Source organism: Heterocephalus glaber, unplaced genomic scaffold (genome assembly GCF_053883595.1).
Source record: "Heterocephalus glaber isolate CG9 unplaced genomic scaffold, H.glaber_assembly_v1.0 deba00001550, whole genome shotgun sequence".
Lineage (NCBI taxonomy): Eukaryota > Metazoa > Chordata > Mammalia > Rodentia > Bathyergidae > Heterocephalus > Heterocephalus glaber.
The window spans coordinates 20,744,055-20,762,440 of record NW_028258343.1 but is presented as its reverse complement, the minus strand read 5'-3'; the positions used below and the strand labels follow the sequence as shown (position 1 = coordinate 20,762,440).

Here is an 18,386-nt window from a genome sequence, read left to right as displayed (position 1 = left end):
ATTACAGTGTGTGACATATTGGGAAAACTCTGGAAGGCAAATGCAGCTAGATTGACCCTCGCTGGACATTCCAATACCTTAAAAGTTTTTAAATGAACACTTAAGCCTTTAATAATATTAATAGATAAAATAAGAAAAATTGAAACCCACAAATCCTCCATGTCCTAAAAGATAAAAAAAATTTTGTTGAAACAAATACAAGAAAAAAAATACTGACAAAAATGTAAGCATCTAGGAAGATTAGGGATTTCCAAAATGTTGTTCTAATTTTGCGGAAGTTGCTGTGAACAGGCAAGAGCGGTCTTTAAAATCAGATAGAAGAGATGATCTACCTAGGAATAGGGTATAAATTACCCCCCTGATTTTTCATCAATATGTACTTAAATTTTAGAGTTACTTTTTTCCTCATTTTAAAAACTATTATAGATTTTCAGAGAATCCCTCCTGTGGTATATCGAAAATATCAGAATTACACCCATGTATTATATCATCTAAAGGTTAAATACTCCGAAATTAGGCTTTTACTCTGATTGGAATAGGAAATCATTAGAAGGTTTCGGCAGAGGAATGAAGTGATTTGATTCCAGAAGCTTTTTTATTTCTGCAATAAGGATTAAAACAGTGCCAAACTGGAAGCAGGGAGACAGTAAGGAATCAACTGACATAATTCAGAAAACAGATGATGGTGATTTTTACCAAGCCAGTAACACAGTGTGTGATGAGATGTGGTGTGATCCGGAATGCATTTCAATTATACAAGTAACAGTATCTGTGCTCACTGCAGCAAAATCCAGAATTCCCACCAAGGCTCTAGGTGATAGGAACTAGAAGGATACAAGCTGCACCTACTGAGATGAGAGAAGCCTAGAGAGAAACACTTGTTATTTGGAGGTAGAGTTTGGAGCAGAAGAGTAGCCGAGTTTTACAGTTCTCAAACCCACACTAAGTGGTAGCCTTGTAGGAGAAGCTGTTGCCGTTTGGACAGGTCACTGTGATCAATGGAAGAGAAACTACCTGCAAACAGGAACCCGGAAGTAAACAAAGGACAGAAGGTGTTCAAAGCCATGACAGGGAATGTGATCACCAAAGGAGGAGACTGAGGAATGCTTCAATATTTAGAAGATACAGAAATCAGGGATGTGGAGAGAAACCAGCAATGGATCCTAAGAGGGAGAGATGAGAGGCAGGAGAAGAAGAGAAAGAATCAAGACAGGAATGCGCTAAACTACTTTGAAGATGACCATACACAGTGTGGTGACTACTGTTATTCTCATTGGATTATGAAATTTTGTTTTGTTTTTTCCTAAAATAAAAGGTATATTTAAAAAAGAAATCATTCCAAGAATAGAGTGATCAAATGGGCGGGGTGGTCTTAGGTCACTAAGCTGAAACTTACTGGTGAGGAAGCCATTGGTGGCCTTCAAAGAGCACAGTCAGTGAATGTGTTTTGCTGTATATGATGGAAGCTGAGTGATATTTGTACAGGCACTGGGGCAATAGTTGATATTCTGTTTTAGCATGGTTACAAGGGGAAGAATATGCTTTGGTTTATACTAATGAGTAAAACTGCACAGAGAGAGGAAAACCGATACGAGAGAGCGCATTCCTGAATACATTTTTAGTTTCAGGCTCTGCTCTGAGGGCTGGTGGAGCACACCAATCATTCAGTGACCCTGAGTTATAATCAGTCAGTCCTTACACCCTGTTTTACTGTGTTCCAGAGAGCTTCATGGGAGGAGAAAAGAGTCGTCTGAATGGTGAGATTAAACCTCGGAGAAAGGTAATGAAACAGAACTTTATAATTGCATCTGAGAATTTAAAAAGGATTATATGCAAGGACCTGAATTGTATTGGCAGCACTAAGGCACTTTCAGCACTAATATAGTTTATATCTAGTGCCAGATAACTACACATGGGATTTTTACGATTGGAATAGATGGAGACTATTTCCTCCTTCCTCTTCTTCCTAGGCATTAACAGAGAAACTTAACAATAAAATCCAACAAAAAGTTATCAGTTTAATTGTCCTTATGCTTACACACACTCTGTATACTTAAGACTTGCGTGTGTGTGTGTGTGTGTGTGTGTGTGTGTGTGTGTGTAGCCTGGCTCTTAATTAGGGAAATACTGTCAAATCAGACTTTTTTCATGAAGGTAACATTGCTGACTTGATGCAGCTTCTGATTTTCAGGCGCATAAACAACTTCTTTAAAAATCTCAGCACTCACACACGTATTTCAGTAAGCTAGTAGTCCTGAAATTGACTGATATTCCTCTTTCAGAGGTCATGTCCAAACCATATCAACATGAAAATAGTATACAATGCAACTAAAACTTTTCTTGATGCCTTCTTTGAAGAAATACTGAGATAATTATAGTTACTACTTTTGCTTCTGTGAGTCAATACATACATAACTGTGAGGATCATCATAAAATTAATAGCAACCAGGCACCATTCTAAGATATTTACATATATTAATTATCTCACAATAACCCAATAAAGTAGGTAGATTATTTTATTTCTTTTTTAAATATAGAAAAATTGAAACACAAATAATTTTTTTAAATATTCTGTATTTATGGAGCTGGTAAGTTACAGAGTCAGATTTTGGGGTCCTGTTTATGTGCAAGGACTTAACTATTCTATGATATGCTTTCAAACAAACAAAAACATGAATCCACAGTTGGTTCTAAGATAGGATAAGATAGGATCGGCAGATTCTGAGAAGTGATTTCCTGCTCCTAACAATGGGAAGAAGGACTCTTGTTCCAGTGGGAAGATAAAGTCTGCAGCTGCTGCAGTCATTTTGTAACCACAAGGACAGTAGCTCATTGAGGAAGGCAAAGGTTAAAAATGGAAAAAATATATTTGAGTACATGATGACATTGCAGAGGCATTAAATTACATAATCTCGAGATCAGCATGCTCCAGCACTTCTGTTACATGACACGAAATGGTTCTCAGTATTCAAGTCACTCTTAATTTGGGGGTTTTTTTTGGTACCAGGGATTGAACTCGGGATCTTGTGCTTGCAAGGCAGGCGGCGGCACCACTGAGCTAAATCCCTGGCCCCACATACCTGAGTTTCTAAATGAAACTCTAGATGGGGTATCAAATTTGTCATTTTCCCTGCTTTTCTCATAAAGAACCAAGCCGTCTAGTACTTTGATCATCGATTTTACATTCCTCAAGTTGAACTCTTCATTAAATGTTCTGTATCCCAAGAAACAGAAAATAAAGCTGACAAGCTTGGCCTCCCAGTTCAGACAGAAAACATTCAAGCTCCACTTTCCCACCTAGCGCCATGTGAGCTTCATTGGATTTGGAGATAGAAGGAAAAACAGGTAATAGCAATAGTCTCCTTATTAAAATTTTGATACTTTGTTCTTCACAGATTTTTGCACTAATTTTGAATCTTTAAACATTGCGTTGAAGTATTATTTAATTTCTGAGATCTCTGGTTGCCTCATGTTGTGCACACAGGCAAGGACCCCCTGGCTCTCTGTAGTCTTCTACTCCCCCCAGCTAGCAGCTGCTCGTGCTGTTGAGGAGAGGAACCTTTGCCACCTCTGTGAACTGTGCTCACACCTCTTACCCTAAATAAGACTCCACCCCTCTTGCAGGTTGTGCCTGTGTCCAGCCTTTCTGAACTCCACCTGAGAGTCTGACCAGCTCTGGAAATCAGTGCTAGACAGCAGAAGAACAAATACGGCACTGCTCCAGTTTGCCGCGTAATGAAGCAGCAATGAGAATGACGCTCCTTACGCCGCCCGGTGGTCATGAGTATTGCATGGGAAATCCATCCCAGTCACCCAGCACGGCCCCGGGACGAGCGCGTGCAGCAGCTGATGGTGTGACTCCAGGCTTTTCCTGTATGCTGGACAGGGAGACCGGGGCCTTCCCGCCCTGGGCCCAGTCTGCACGCGTGTCTCTCCAGGGCTTCCGGCCCCACGCAGCCAATGAACCCAGGCTGCCGTAGACACCTGCAGTGAGTCTGCAGCCCTCAAGCAAGAGCTGCCCTGGTACAGGATGAGGGAGGAGAAGGCTGCGCCCAGCCCCGGCCACTTGCCCTAGTCTGCACCAGGCTTGACTCACTGGCATCCCTACAGTGCACCCAAGGCTGAGCAGGACCAAGCACATGGCAGAGAATTATGAGTTTCAGTTTAATGATCATTTATCTTGGACAAGCAGTGCTGCTCCATAAACATGCAGCTATGCATACCACCATGCCACATGAAAGCATGCCACTGCTTTCCCGCATGGGAGCCTGGCAAAGTCCATAGCTCCATGCACTGCTTTCATCAGGGCACATAAAACAACCGATGTTTCCCCGTACCTCTTAGCAAAGCCTCAGCTCTGCATATGAAGATCCAGACTGAGGCGAGGATGTGTTAAGATGCTGTGATGATGCCTCAGCTGAGAGCAATTCAACTGTGCATGGGGCCATGTGTACCTTGCAGATGCAGCATCCGTAAAGAAGCTAACCAAGTTTTTAAAAAAATCTTCTTTGGAGGCAACTGTTAAGCACTAACTGTGTGCACTACCCTAAGTGTAATATAATTAACAAAGTCGTACCATTGCTATCTAGGTTGTTCTCATTTTGATATATGAAGCAAGTTGTTTCAAAATATACAGAGGTAATTTTCAAGACCCAAAGAAATTATAATTTTAGATGGCTAAGTTTTTCCTCTTGTTGCTAATAAGTCTGGTTACATTTGCTTCTGCTGGTCAACTATGCTTTTGTAGAAAGAATTGTCATACTGCCCGAATTACTATGAAATTAGTCTTTCCCTCAAATTTTCCAGTGCCAAAGACAAGTTCAGATGTGTTTCCCCCATTCTCACCAAACCCTCAGAGGTGGGAAGAAAGGAAATAAAACAAAAAGATATTAAACTCCGAGCGCAGTGTCAGTATGCAGGTAAAGTACTGAGGGTTTCCAGAGTTAATGTTTTTCTCGAATCAGAAACTCAGCTGTGGGCTGGAGATGCAGCTCAGCGGGCACTCGCCTGGCATGTGCAGGCTGTGGGCTCCCCCCAGGAAGCGCAAACACAGAAAAGCAAGGCAAGAAAGCTGAGGGCATGTAGATGCTTATGAAACACATGGGGCCCAGAGATGGGCAACATTTGTAATTTCATAATTGTCAACTATTTCCTAAGGACGTAAGATAGAAACGCTAGTTTAATTTAATTATTTGTCAAACAGAACACATTTGAAATAAAATCACTGACAGTGAGCTTAATGGTCCTTGAGGCTTTGGGGCCTGGAGTTTCCGGTATCAACAACACTAAGTGTAGAGATTAAAGAAGAAATAAACAGAAACATGTTTTTTATACTCACTAGGAAATTCATTTTTTTCATCAAAGTGAGGTTTAGTCAAGATTTTTTTTAAAGTTTTAAGGGCAGTCTGGTGTCAGTGGGAACACTTTCTCGTGGACTGAACCGCTGGTGGTGACCAGGCTTGGTTGATTCCAATGATGTCAGAGCTGCCATCTTTACTGTTCAGTATCATGGAGGGGATTTCAACTTTTTAGGCAAGTGCCTTTTTTTCCTCCCAGGACTTTATTGCTTTCTTAGTTTCAATTTCATTTGAAATTGGATGTAAAGTGAAAGCTAGCAAAATGAATAACACATTCACGGCAGTGAAAGATCCAAGAAATCTTGACACAACATCTTTATTCCTGTGTTTGTAAGCCCTGAGATATGCAAGAATGTCCTGCCAATGCAAGAATGGAAAGGCACTCTACTGGAATTACATATCCTCCCATTATTTTTTTCTGAAAAAATACAGAAAGATGGCTATGTTTGTAATATTGCTTTTGTTCTGGAAACAGTACTTGCTATTTTGATATCTGATAAGGCACTTTTATTTCAACCAAAATAGTGCTAATTTCTGGCTTTAAAAAATGGCCCTCCCACCCAGGAATTATTAAGAGAGGCTCATTCTTAAGATATGCTGTTTTAATCTCTTTCAAATTATTTACACTAAACTGTTAGTTGGAGTGGACTGGATAGGGATTTGGGAGGAAATAAGGTAAAAAATAACAAGAAAATGGAGAAATGAAAGCAAATGAAACTTAAGAACAACTGCTACATCTTATGCATTGCATTGAATAACTTCCTTTACAGTACGTAGTACTTTTTCAAGGATCCACACATGAACAAAAGTATGAAATTTAAGCTACGTTGTAAAATTTCCCTGAAACTGAATAGGTAGGCTAAAGCAATTTTTGTACTTATTTAACACTACGAATTTGCAAAAAATACAAATATGAGCTCAATTAGCTTCAGACTGAGTAGTTAGATTATAGATTAATTTGTGCAGTACTTCTATAGAGCATCTTTCAGGTGTTTCTGTGAAGAGAAAGATACAATGAGAACCCATTCTCATGTGTTTAAATGTCTTCTTTTTACAGATGAATGACTACCTATGTATTGCCATAGTCAAGCTTAGATGTTACCATTTTTTAAAATAGGACATTTAAGAAGTTGCATACAATCACTTGCAGTGAATTACTAAGTGATTTCACTTCAAAACCATGTGTTTTTGAATAGATTTTCATTCATTTAGATTACTAACATGCAGACCACATACAGGGTAGAACTTCTCCGTGGATTATCATCATGGCTAAGGGACACTTCTCAGATGCTGGGAATCCGAATGAATGAAATTCCCATGGTACTTCTACTATTAACCTCACTAGGAAGATCCATCTTACAAAAACTTTAAATGGAATATAATTTTTTTCCTTTCTATCCAAGAAGGGACATGTTGTTTTTATTTAACAAATGCTCCTTGTATGAGGGAGATTTGGAAGTGGTGAAGAACTAAAGAAAAGCAGGAAAGTATTTTTCTCTTAACTCACAAACTATAGGATCATATTATAGTGCAATAATTATAATAATAAAAGGATTCTGCAATACAATAGAAAAGAAAAAATTACCTTAAAAAGTCCCCAAAATTTTTTTTAAATTAATATTTAATACTAGTCCTGAAAAATCTGGTGTAGGCTTTTAAAAAACTGACAATAGGGAGTAGGCTGGAGCAATTTAATTATTGCTTAATAGAAATTTTACATCAGTAGTAATACCAAAATTACAAAATAAATCCTGGTTATGTACACAAGAATATTAACATTCTAGTTTGTCACATCAAGATATTAAGAAGAAGTAAACCTTCTTTTAACAGAGTATTTTATATTAGGAGGCATCTAATGTTAATATGAGAAATATGTTAATTGAGAAATGTCTTAATATTTTACCCATCTTTTTTGTTTTCTCTGTGGTGGTGATAAGATTTTTCAGTGACAGATTGAGGACTGTTTATGTAGGGAAATTTCTAATTTAAATTGGAAGCAAAGAAGGGGAGATGGGGGGGAGAGAGAGAGAGAGGAAGGAGAGAGAATGGAGGAAAAGATATTTGGGTTAAATTAGAACTTGAAGAGTTCTATAAGTCTAGATAAATAATTATTTTTGACTATCAAGAAAACTTTCAAATACTAAGTGGAGAGATTATTACAGAGAATCCCAGCATCTCAGTGTATCATTTAGAGTTTGATCAGCGAAGCAGAATCACTAGCAATGATGGATAGGAGATCTGTTACGTGGATTTCACCTTACATAATGGATAATGTTCACAAAAAGCAAAGAAGCATAAAGGTTTACCCTTGCGCCCGCGGGTTGGGCCTGCAGGCAGGAGGAGCAGCACCGGACCAGGGACAGCGGAGGAGCAAGGTCAGCTTCACCTTGGAGTCCCTGCGGGGCTGGTCCCTCACTACTCACCTCCAGCGAAGGCGCGACCTGAGCTCTCCTGCCCCGGGCCAGGAGCCGCAGTCCCAGCAGGGTGACCCAGGTGCTAGCGGGGGCCCTGGTGCTTTCCCCTTGCTGAATCCTCTGCCCATGCAAACCCAGACCCAGGCTGGAGAGACAGTTCTGAAAACGCCCCCTTCGCAAAAGTGACACTGACCCTTGGGGTCTTGCAACAATGTTGGTCATTCGTCCCCTTCCCCTACATTTTTGTTTCCTTTATCTAGTTGGTCAAATATTTAAAAGTAGACCCTAGATTCATGAATTCTTCATTTCACATCATTGAATACATCAATATGCATGGCTATTCCATAAGGACTTTCTGATCACTTCTTGCTTGTGGTGTATAAAAGGCCAAAGTAAATTTTACTTCTTTCTTGTGCCAGGTCTGGAATCGACCACTTCTTGAGGGAATCCTTGCTCTTTGTATTGGGAAATGGTATTTTGAGACTAAACCATTCAGCAAAGCTGCTCATTGTGTTGGACTGCCATTGCTTCTATGTGTTTTAAATAGAGCTAGAAATATGTCCTTTTAAAACTCCCTATGTTTTGGGGCTGGGGATTTAGCTCAGTGGTTTCGCTGCCTGCTATGCATGCTCAAGGACCCTAGTTCTATCCCTGGTACCAGAAAACAAACAAATAAACAAACAAACAAAAAAAGCTCCCTATGTTTTCACCACTTTGAAATAAAATTTAAGAACACAGAATTTCCTCTCAACTTCTTTACTTTTATAATCTATTTTCTCTTGTGTTGAAAATCTTGATTATTAGTAATAATTCAATTACTTTTTCTACAGTAGACCAATGACAATTTCAAATAACATTATTATTAAGAACAAAAAGAGTAAGCAAAGTGTTAAATATCTGTTAATATTTTTGTCCTTGAACTATGTTACACTAGGGGCTGAGAGTTAGAATTCTTTCAAAGTCATTATTTTTGTGGTTCTGCTAATAAATTGGCATATAGTTAATTTTGTTTCTGTATATTCAAATTTTCAGATTTTTTTTCTGCATTTTTAAATCATAAAAAATTATGAATTCCTTCAGTCAATAGTCTATAAGAAAAATTTTGCTGTCATCCCATTTATCTGCACTGCTGTTGTGGCAAAGTGGAACAACAGCTCAGTGTCAGAGCCAAATGTTACAGCTCTGTGTTACAGCTACAACAATTTGAAGACTCAAGAATCCAAAAGTTACTGGAAGAGATGGAGAAAACATTTTATGAGCCAGCTGGCTCAGAGGAGTTTTCCCCTCCAAATTCTGAGCCTCGAGTAGCAGTGAGAGTCCCTTTGTATACAGTTAGGTAAAGGAAGTTAAGAGGAACCTTTTAGGGTGGAGACATAGCTAGAAGTGGTAGAAACATCAGGAACTAACAGTTACATTGTTTGAACAAAACACTTTTGATACCTATATCTTGTATCACTAAAACTGAACATTTTGATACATTGGGCTGGAACACTATACAGACCATGTCTGGGACAGAATATCTTATAAAGGAAAAAAGCGTGTGGGCTAGAGAAAGGACTGTCCTATTGTGCATTATTGTTTCATGACTACTCTCTTCCTTTCTTCGTATTTATCTCATTTTGTTAGCTGTGGTTTTTCCTTTCACTATTCTATGCACATATTTATATTTAAGGAAGGTCATCAAGAATTTTCAATAAAGAAATAGTAAATTCAGATTAGCAGTTCATAGTAACCTTGTCTCAGAATGAAAAGGAGGAAAAGGAAAGATATAAATAATTGAAAGAATGTATTCAGCTACAGTACTAATGTTGGTAAACTAAAGCAGGAGTTCTGGAGAGATGATAAAGAGTTCAGAATCAAAAGACCTTTAACAAGTAGGATGGATCTCTTTGATAACTGACTTCTCAGGGAAGGGGAGATAAAATTGCACTGTTCTACAATCATATGTGGTTTCTAAAATAGTCAAATTTATAGAAGCAAAAATTGGAATGGCAGTTGCCAGGGTTTGGTGAGAGTTACTAACCAAAGAACTTACTTCCAGGTAACAAGGTGCATAAGTTCTAGAGATCTGCTACACAACATTACTCTGAGAGTCAAAAATTCGACATTATCTTCTATTTAAATTTTTTTTAAAAAAATAAAGAGAAAGAGAGAAAGCAGCCAGAGAGTGAGCTAGGTTTGAAATGTAGGAGGAAGGCCTGGAAAAATTAATAGCTCAGTTAATGTTGAGTCTGGTGCTTCTTCTCAATGTCCTCATTTAGTAAGAGAAATGAGAGAGATGGGATTAAAAGTGGGTGCTTGGAAGACACTTTATGTGAAAGTCAACTGCAAGTAAAATTCCTGCTGAGTGATCAGTTGGCAAGGAGCAAAAATCCTTGTGAACTGCATTTTCCAATTAAAAAAAAAATCACTGTCTCCTATGGGAGTGGAAAGATATTCTTAAAACTTATCTTGTACAACTTAATTGTTTCAAACTTGGTCACTCCTTTTGGACTTTAAATCTAAATACTGTGTGTCTTGAAGGACTGATCTTGCTGGTAGATTGAAAGCCCTGTGGTATGAGAAGTAGGCTGTATATGGCTGGTTGTGGCACAGGCTGCTCGTCATTGTGCGAGGAACACGAAGCCATTGCAGATACAGTGATGAAACAGGGTGACACTCCCCTGCCCAACAAGAACACACAGCTAATGACGTGCAAAGAGAGTTAGGAAAGTCTTTCACAGAAAAAGGGTATAAATGGCCAATAAATATATGAGGAAATGCTCGACATCACTGGTCATTAAAGAAATGCAAATAAAAACAACACTGGAATTCCATCTTACTCCAGAAAGAATGGCTGTCATCAAGAAATCTAACAACAGATGCTGGTGAAGCTTTGGGGAAAAAGAATACTTCTACATTGTTGGTGGGAAAGTAAACTAACGCAGCCACTACAGAAATCAGTATGGAGATTCCTCAAAAAGCTAAAACTAGAAATTCCACTTGACCCAGCTCCTATGTATCTTCCCAAAAGAGTTAAAGACATCATATTACAGTAATCCATGCATACCCATGTTTATAGCAGCATAATTCATAATACCTAAATCTTGGAAGTAGCCTATATGTCCATTAACAGATGAGTTGATTACAAAAACATGATATTTATGCATAATGGAGTGCTACTCTGCTATAAAAAGGATAAACTTGAGTCATTTGTAGGAAAATAGAAGCACCTTGACATCATAATGTTAAGTGAAATAAACCAGATACACATGCTTAAATGTCACATGCCTTCCCTTAGATAAGAAACTAAAACTATAAATAAAAAGCAAAATAAAAGACAATAAGAAGTAGAGCAATCTTTCTCAAATGAGAAAGAGATCAAGAGATGTCTGAAGAAGGTGGGGGGAAAAAAGGTGACAAAACAAGAAATTAAATGTGTTATGAATAGGTACCAATTCCACACGAGGAATGTAAACATTACATACTGCAAACAGAGTAATAAGCATATGTTTTTAAAGTCCTAACAGGGTAAGGTTTTAAGAAGGAAGTGGTAGCTAACAGCATTTAACCAAAATAAAGATGACTCCTGTGCATGCGCTGGTTCACTAGGAAGTGATGCTTGAAATGTTTTGACAGAGTAAAGGAAGGGTCTCATCATGTCACAGCGAAGGGACTTGGCTGGGAAAAGCAGAAGCAAAGAGAGCTGTAGCTAAAAAGGGATGTAGAGAGAGCGAAACTTGTTTTTCCGAGTGAATAAAACACATAAGCACATTGAGGGGAAAGAGGGAATGGAGCGGGAGACTTTGCAGATATGCGGGGGAGATGACACTTGGTGTAACATCCATTTATTTATTTATTTATTTATTTATTTATTTATTTTTGGTACCGGGGATTGAACTCCGGTCCTTGCGCTTGTGCAGCAGGCGGCGAAACCACTGAGCTACATCCCTGGCCCCTTGGTGTAACAATTAAAGCACAGCTTCTCTGTGCTGGGTACCCCTGTACCCGAGACACACACATTCCCATGAGTTTAAGGAGCCTTTTCATGAAGAAGTGAGTTACATCCCCGTGGACTTGTGCACCTCAACCTGCTGTCTTCCTCTCCCTGCCCCTCTTCTGAGTCCACAATCCCACCCATCTCTGCCTCCTCCTCTTCTCCCTCCTCTGCATGCCATTTATCTATAATAGGAAGACCAGCACTTCTCCCTTCTCGGGTGAGTTCTGTGGTCTCAAAGTTCTGCTGCATGAGTCTAACCCTAATCCCTAAGTGATACATAGTGGATTTGGAGGCCTCTGCAAGGTTTGCTCAGGAGGGTAGTGTCCTCAGGAACAAGATTCGTGCCTTAAGAAAAGGGTTACCACAATAAAAACTGCTCAGCTCCCTTCCACCCTGTGAGACAAGGACAGGACACCCTTCATGAGCCAAAAGGCCGACTCTCACCGAACACCAGCCCTGGTCCCAGTCTCGGGGCACTGGGGAATAAACTGCTTTTCCTCATAAACTTCTCAGGTTAGGGTATTTTCTTGCAGTAGCTCAGATAGATTAAGAGAGTGAGAATCATGTATAAAAAACTTTAAAATATAAAATAAGATGAAAGGTGGGATGGAAAACTCCTGCAGTACACCAGATTCTAAAAAACAAAACCTATTTGATTTACAATTTTGAAATAATGAAATACAGATGTTGGATATTTAGATGCTTTCAAAGCGAGGAAAGACTCGAATTCTGACTTCACAGCACTTTTGGTGAGTGAAATCTTGCATTGACTAAGGAAGGAAATGATTGCCACTTTTCTAATCTACATGTGAATAGCAATACTTCCCAATCCCTGCCTTTCAGTATCTAGGCATGGGCATTTTCCTCTGCTTTTAAAACTTCTCTCTTGAAACTTTCCTGTGTACTAATCTCTACTGTGAACTCACTTCAGTAGTTTATAACTGGCATTTGTGTGGAACCTAATGAAATTAGACACAAGAGCCCTTCCTTAAAATTACAGTTATTTCAGTATTTAATAACTTCAGGACAACATTTTTAAGTGGCTCTTTGCTGTCACTGAACTGCTACTCTTCGAGCCAATATGAAATATTTCTGAATGCAAATGAATGTGCACTTTACTTGTCTTTCTCAATATGACCCCAATCAACTAATTTTTACTGGCAAAGTTGAGTTGCAGATGTTTAAACCTGGAACACTTCCAGTGAACTGGAGCTAGCCCCATGTCAAATAAAGGACATTTCTATCCAAAAACAAAACTGCAGATAATGTTTGGCTTCTTTATTCATGCCAAGTATCTGCATGAAAATTGGGCAATTATACTGTACATTTAGCCATAAGTATGTATGCAATATAAGGCTATTATGTTAATTGAAGATTAATTTTCCTTCCCTTTCTTAAATAAGCACATGTTAAATCTCAGTGAAATCTGAGTGTTATTACTGAAGTGCAAAAAATAGTAGCCCGGAGCATGGTTCTCCAGCACAGTGAACACTTGGAGCTGAAGGGCAGGGCCTGGGGAGCCAGAGCTTTTGGACTTTCCTCCATTCCTCCTTCTCTCCCCCAAGTAAGCCATGGAAACTAGAATTCCCCTTCTGCTCAGCAGCTCGTGCAAACTGGAACCTTTCTATCCCAAGGCTAATTTTAAAAAATGTAGAAATATTATTCTGATGCTTCCTGCCTGTCTGTGTAAGAGCTAGCGTGAAGACATATTCTGCCTTTCCTCATCTGATACAGACCTTAATACCCCATCCAGAAGGGTCCCGCCCTGCAACAGAGGAAGGAAGGCCACATGGACAGATTCTATGAGAGGCAGACAGACAGTCCTTGCTTCATTTCCTTCCAGTTCACTACCACTAGATCAGACCCTTCTGTCTAATCACACATCAACAACGCTGTCCATTCTCCATCAAAATTAGGTATAAACAAAGGACAGATTTCTCCAGCTCTTTGAGTCTTCATTTCTCTGACTCCCATGTGCTGTAAAATTTTGATTTTACAACAGGTTTTCCTCTTGTTAAGATATCTTTGGTTATGGAGTGTCAGCCGTGACCCTCCTGACCAGGGTTGGGCCACCCCTTCCTGCTCGACAGTTCACATGTAAAGAGGAATAGCAAAGCAAGGTTTCTCATCTCTATAGATTTGTTCCAAATTAACATTTGACAGAAGTTATTTTCTGGTAGCATGTAAACAGTTAAAATATCGCAGTACTTCAGTTGGATGACTTATTTGAGTCACTACATTATAAATTTAACAGACCAACTGAGAAGGGATATATTAGATTTGGGAATAATACATTGATTAGCATATCCTAATATTTTAGAAACACTAATTTTGCCAAGTTAAGGATTAATTTTCATAATTTTGACAATATTATGTATTCCCTTTAGGTATTTCGCTGATCAGTGTTAGCTGAGAAAATAATTTTTAAAATTTTTTCACCATATGGAAATGAAGCATATAATGCCAGAAATAGGAATCATGTACACGATCGCCATTTCAGAATGGTGAGAATATTCCCTCACCGTGAAACTACTCACTGAATTTCTATTCTGTAACTAGTACAACTTATGGATAGCCACATGATATTTAAAACTGGAACTAACATAATTAACATATCTTTTTGAAGCATTGAAATACACTCACATTGAAGAAGAGACAATTAAAGGTAACCGCAATTTCTTTAAATACTACTGTGTGCCACTCGAAAGTAAAAGTGTTTTTTGTGCATTATGTCAGTGCTCACGGTGACCACTGAAAGCAGGGACCACTGCCGGTGGCAAGCAGAAAACCAAGGCCCAGAGAAATGCTTCATCTGAGACGACTTAGCTGCCTATAGAACAAGTCAGGATTCTAACCCAGGTTCTCCCTGTGCCTGCACCCAGCTCTTCTGCACACATTTCTACCTCAGCTGGGCAGAGGGGAGCCAGCTGGGCCCGAGGTCCATGTGCTTCTTTAGTTCTATTGCTGCATTGTGTTTTTCTTATTTGCGTGTTTTCCTGGGATGTATGTTGAACAAATTAGCAGGTACCTTCAGTTTTGTTTTGTTTTGTTTTGTTTTGTTTTGTGTCAGGGTCTCCCTCTGTAATTCAGGCTGGCCTCGAACTCATGGTGATCCTCTTGCTTCAGTCTCCCGAGCTCTGGGATCATATGCATGTGCCACCACACCTGGCCCCTAACTTCAGTTTAGATAGTGCAAATCTTGCTGAACAATATGAGGCAGGCAGTAAGCTGAGCAACAGGGTCTCTAAGATGAAAGAGACAAACCTTGCTTTTGAGATGCCCATGGTCCAATTGGAGACAGAATTTTAAAAATATACTTTAAATGTGACTTCTAGCACTATGGATATGACGCATTTTAAACGCACAGTTTATGAAGTCATACTATACTCATGACTGAGCATTTGGAGTGTAAAAATTTACTATCACTTTTTTCTTTATTTGTTTACTTATTAATTCATTCAAATGTTTATGGAGCTCATTCTTTGTACTAAACACTTCTCTCTTTTTTTTACTGTATTTTCAAATTTTATTTTAACCCCTCATCAGAAGCTAGTTCCAACAACTTATCATGTAAGGCTACAGTTAAAATGAAATTATCTTTTGATGAGAGAAATGGGTTTTGGATCCATGAATTTCCTATACGTGGATCTTCTTTTGATGGAAAATAAAATTCAAGACACTCTAACAAATTTGTGCGATGCTCCTTGATAACTTTCCACAGATGTGCACTCTCAAGATTATCAACTTCACTAATGATTGTTGTTAAATTGTGGCACATGTCATGCCAATTTTCAGAAATTCTGGTTTCCCAACTTTCTAACTTTCGTTTTTGTCCTTCGATCTTATCTGCCATTGAAAAACATGTTGCATTTTTTCCTTGCACAGAAGCATTAAGATCATTAAAAATATTAAAGATATTGGATAAATAAGCAAGCCTGGATATCCAATTCACATCTTTAAAAAGTTGAGACCAAACAGGTTTCTTGCCTTGAAAAAGACTAAGAGATCTTTCATATTTCAAACACTCTTGAAAGAACTTTTCCCCTAGACAGCCACCGTATCTCAGCATACAGTAACAGTTGCCTATGGTCAGCTTCCATATTATCACACAAAAGAGAACAATCCTGAATTTAGCACTTTAGATTTTATATAATTCACAACTTTTACTATGTCAGTAAGCACACTGTATAGTTCAGCTGATATTTTTTTTATAGCAAGACTGTTGTAATGGATGAAGCAATGTATTATTTAACATTCTGGAGCAAGTCCCTTAATCTCGGTGACGACTTGGAATGTTTTCCTGTTGCTGAAGCTGTACCATCAGAACACACTCCTGTATAAAACTTAAATTCCAAGCCACATCTGTCAACAATACAATTCTTCACAGCTTTGTGCTAAACACTTCTAAGCACTAAAAATTTGATTAAAATGGACAAAGCCATTTTTCTTACAAACCTAATAGATCAGTGGAGAAAAAAATTTATTTTAAATGTTACATCCATTAAATTTATACAACTCATAAGAAGTGCTAAGAGTAAACATTAAATAATACAATGAGGAATTACAATAGATTGCCTTTTCACTGGAAGTTGTGGAAAGACTTCTCTAAGGAAGTTTACACAGAACATGCGAGATATTGACTGGTACAATTTATAATTGTATTTATCTGCACAGATAAATGTATAAATCTCAATAGAAGATCTCATTTGATAAAGTTTGAATGAATGCCACAGAACACTGATTTCAGACTACTGGATTTGTTGACCCTGTGTTCCATCCGACAACAACCGAGCATCTGACATAGAACTGCCAAGTTTTTACTTTGTAAAAACAAAAGAAATCCAAAAAAGTGATAACATTATATTTAGCCTTACCAAAATTTAAAAAGAGAAATTAGCATAATTTCACTTTTTTTTAATTTTAAGGAAAATGTAGGGACAATATAATCTAACAATTAAGAACTCTTTCACATTTTTCATTATCTTTCTCCTTATTTCATGAAAGATCGATAAACTTTCATTAGGGCCCAGGAATCACTGAACTATAAAACTCCCTTCTTTGAGGTCCCAGTAGGATCCTGGAATTGGGTAATGAAATTGTGTCCTTTTAGGCATATTGACCAGTGTGGGACACTACACAGAAAATGGGGCACTGAGATAAGACTGGAACCACAGTCAGCAGCCTAAAAAATGGTAACTTTGTGAAAACTAAGCACACATAAGAACTGATAAAGTCTAGCATATTGACTATAGTCTATTGTCGAAGTCTCTTAAAAGATATTTTTATATCTACAGACACCTCTAGGCAGAGATAGATGTAGATAGATGATGGATGGGAGACAGGTAGATGACAGATAGATAGATAAGAACTGTACTTTTGGACTGACTTTGGAATTTCCTGAAATGATTTTCCTCTGCTAAACTCCTAGCCTGAAGAACAGCACACCTGCTTAACTGGGCCAAGTGCCAAGAAAAAAATCAGGGAAATTAATTTCCAAGAGCAGTAGATAAATGGCACGGCTCATTAGAAAATCCATTTAAAGGCGCATCAGGAGATGTCTGCAAGAGTCTCATAAGAAATTGATACTTCCTACCATCACGTCCCTGCCATCCTACGACGAAGATTACCGATCTTCCTCCCCCTCGGAGGATTCAAATCTGAGTTACACTTAATGAGCGCCTCCCGTGTGCCAGGCATGAATGCTCCACACAGCTGATTTGATAGTAATAATTGCAGATTGTTTTGAAATAAAGATGCTTTGAGGAGTGCTGGTAAAAGTGACCAGATCTTTTTTTGAGACACCCTCGTAAAACCACATGGGGATCTTTCCCTACTCTGGAGGAGGATGTTAGTAAACTATGACCCTTGTTCTCACACAAGACAAATTAAAAGGTACCACGATCGATTCCTGTGCGCTCTGAGGTAGAGAGAGGTCCTTTGCATCCACCAATGCACTCATTTGTGGTAGACTCCTCCGAAGCCCTACTGCTTTGCCCTTTCTCTTGTTTACAGAGAGCAGTTTGTCCTTTCATAAACAAAGGAGAAGATGTTGGAAGAAATGTTAACCAAAGCCCACAAAGTTTGGTCCTCAGAGAGTTACAAATTCCGGAGCACCTCTCTCGTTTAGGGAAGGGCTTCCGGGCTAGTCCACCGAGGCCTGGGGCCACATTTCCAGCGGCCCTTGTGAACTCCTGGTCTCTCTCAGCTTCTAAGACAGCAACTTGCTCTGCCCTTCTCATGGGGTCCCTGGGAGCGCTGGATTTCCGGGAGGGAAGTAAAGACAGTGCAAAGGTGATCATCTGCCGTGATTGTGGGTGTTGTCCTGAGGTTGACAGCTGCCATTTCACTCTCAGAAATACCATATTCTGGGTGACAAACTCTGCGATCATCCTCTGAGGAGGGTTTACAATGTCCAAGGAGAAAACTCGAACATTTCCCAGAATTCCCTGAAGTGTAAATTTCCAGGTAACTCGTGGGAGCCGTGAGGCACGGCGTTAATGGAGCCAGTGTTTCTCCGCTGCAGGGCGCACAGGCGCGGTGTGCTCCCTGCCTGCCGTGCATGATAGCCCTGCATGCTGGCAGCTCGCACATCTCCTCTGAACCCGCTGACGGCCTCCTTCCTGGGCATCTCCGAGT

General features: G+C 39.1%; 1 protein-coding gene and 1 long non-coding RNA gene across 18 annotated transcripts in view; one reads left to right on the top strand and one right to left on the bottom strand.

Moving 5' to 3' along the window:
- Trdn (triadin) overlaps positions 1-18,386 on the bottom strand; it is a 335,361-nt gene that overhangs the window by 265,409 nt on the left and 51,566 nt on the right. The gene's annotated exons all lie outside the window — the stretch shown is intronic.
- On the top strand, positions 1,644-8,511 carry LOC147824265 (uncharacterized). The gene is made up of 2 exons (XR_015442569.1): positions 1,644-1,780; positions 3,625-8,511. It is a non-coding gene; the product is annotated as an uncharacterized LOC147824265 (long non-coding RNA).